Genomic DNA, 2,539 nt, shown 5'->3' with positions numbered 1-2,539 from the left:
AATATAAGAAGTTATGCCTAATTACCAATAAATATATTAATTGACTGTTTTTATTATTGTTAAAAATAAAATAAATAATTGTTAAAAGTAATTTTTGTATTAGTGTTAAGAAAAAAATATAATAGAAATGAAGATACATACGATTGAAAACACCAATCAGTGCACTAGCATATATTTATTTGTTATGTGGGACAAGGTGTTTATATTTGTGTTTGAATTCATGTGATGGTGATGAAGAAATAAAGAAAAGGGAGGGGAAGATGCAACTTGGATATGTGGATAATCATCTATCTCTTATTGGGACAAATTATATGCTTACATCAAATTAAATACTGGCACACGCAGTTCATATCATGGGGTATTATTATTATTATAATTCTAATGGCAAACTGTTTAGACAAAAGCAGGCACATAAGAGAAGTTCCATGAAGTCAATTTATTATAGAGTGTGAGTATGATGATGAGTGCTATATTTCCAAGCAAACTCTCTTTTGGATAACAATATATAAAGGTGTGTTTGTTTTTTAAAACAGAAAAAATAAGATATTGGGAATAAAATATAAAGAATAAAAATATAAAATTTTGTATTTTTGTATTTTGTTTAGTAATAAATTAAAATATATTATAAAAATTTAATTAATTTTTATTTTTTATCTAAAAATTTAAAAAAAATATAATAACATAAAAATATAATTATAAAAAATTAACAAAAAAAATAAAATATAAATTATGTTTTTTGTTAGTATTTTTGTATTTTTTCTATTAGGATAAACACAAAATATATTATTTCTAGTCATAATATCTTTGTCTATATTTCATCTGTTAAATACAATTTTGTGTTTCTATATCTTAGTTTCAATATCTCTGTAAGCAAACGTGACCTAATAGATAGTAGTATTTCACTCAAAGCGACATAAAAAATTGTATGGGAAAATGATACCAATTAAGAAAGGTTCCTTCATTTTTTTTATGGGATATAATAAGATATTATATTGATTTATATATTTAATATACATTGTCTTTAATATAAAAAATATATTTAGAGTTTGAGAGAGTTCACCATAAAATAAACATAAAATATTTGTATTTTTGAAAAATCACAAATAGAAATATATCTTATTAGCTTGTACAAAAGATTTTTCTTTCTAAATTCATTAAGAGGGAAGGAAAGAAAGGTTAAGAATTTGATGACTCAAGAACCACTCTTGTTGGGACCTCTAGGCTCTAAAAACAATAATATATGTATGGGTTATATAGAAGCCAAATCTTTGATCACGCCCCACTCCTGGCCTGTAATTTTTCTAAGCATGGTTAGGTACAAATCAAAGTCAATTACGCAATAAATCAAGAAAAACTGAAAAAGAGATTGTTAATTATATTACATTCAATAATATAATATAAAATTAGAATGAAATTAGGGTTTAATTTAGTTCTTTATTTATTATATTTTATATTAATAATTTAAATTGTAGATTTAGATTTTAGAATTTAAAATTTAAAATTTATAAATATTTTTTTATTTATTTTTTTTTAATTTTAACACTTAAAAGCAAGTTAGTTAATTTTTAAGAAGTGCAGTGTAAGATCCCACATCGATTGGGGAGAAAAACGAAGCATGCCTTATAAGGGTGTGGATACCTCTTCCTAGCATGACGTGTTTTGACGAGTGAGTGTGGGGGGTTTTGGCTATTATAGATGGTATTAGAGCCGGAGTCCGGATCGATGTGCCAGCGAATATATGCAACATTTTTTTATTTTCTTTAAAGCATATTAACATTTACTAAAAAGGAGAGTACTAAATAAAAAACAATTCTTTTAATACATATTATACATGTATAGTGTTAATGATGACAATTTCAATAATAATGGTGATCAAAGAAGATTGAACTATTGTAAATGGAAAAGTATAGGTAAACAATGAAAATATTAAACAATATAAACAATAGATATATCGGATGTTTATTTTACTAGTATACGGATGGTTATTTTAATATTAAAATTTAGAGAATTAAATTAGAGGTGTAGTGTATTTTGATTTGATTGGTGGTTGTTCATATTGTTCAATAAAATCATTGTCCCCCTAGCATTTCCCATTGTAAATTATGAAGCAGAAACGGTTAATGAATCAGCATGCTGTGTCCCATTCACAGATCAGAGCTGCTAATTAAAAAAGTTATTAACATAGGTTTATGTTTGAGAATGATGTTCTATACAATTAATGTGAGGTAACTGTGCAAATTGATAGTCACATTATTATTATTAGGACAAGATGATGTGAAAATGAAAAACAGGTTCCATGAAATTATGCTTGCATTGTTACTTCAACAGTTCATGTTTCATCACCACTTATGGCATATTCTCATGCTTATTCCTCATACTAGCTAAGTAGCTATAGCTAGCTACCTTTAATTACTTTTAACAAAATAGTATTAGTTTTATTTTCACCTTATTATTAGGACTTGATAAATTTAGCATCTTAGTCCATGGTAAAATGTGTTTAATTAATGAAACATATAGTATTATGAGCACTAATAATAAT

This window comes from Arachis ipaensis, chromosome B04, assembly GCF_000816755.2.
Source record: "Arachis ipaensis cultivar K30076 chromosome B04, Araip1.1, whole genome shotgun sequence".
Lineage (NCBI taxonomy): Eukaryota > Viridiplantae > Streptophyta > Magnoliopsida > Fabales > Fabaceae > Arachis > Arachis ipaensis.
This window is presented reverse-complemented; position numbering follows the sequence as displayed.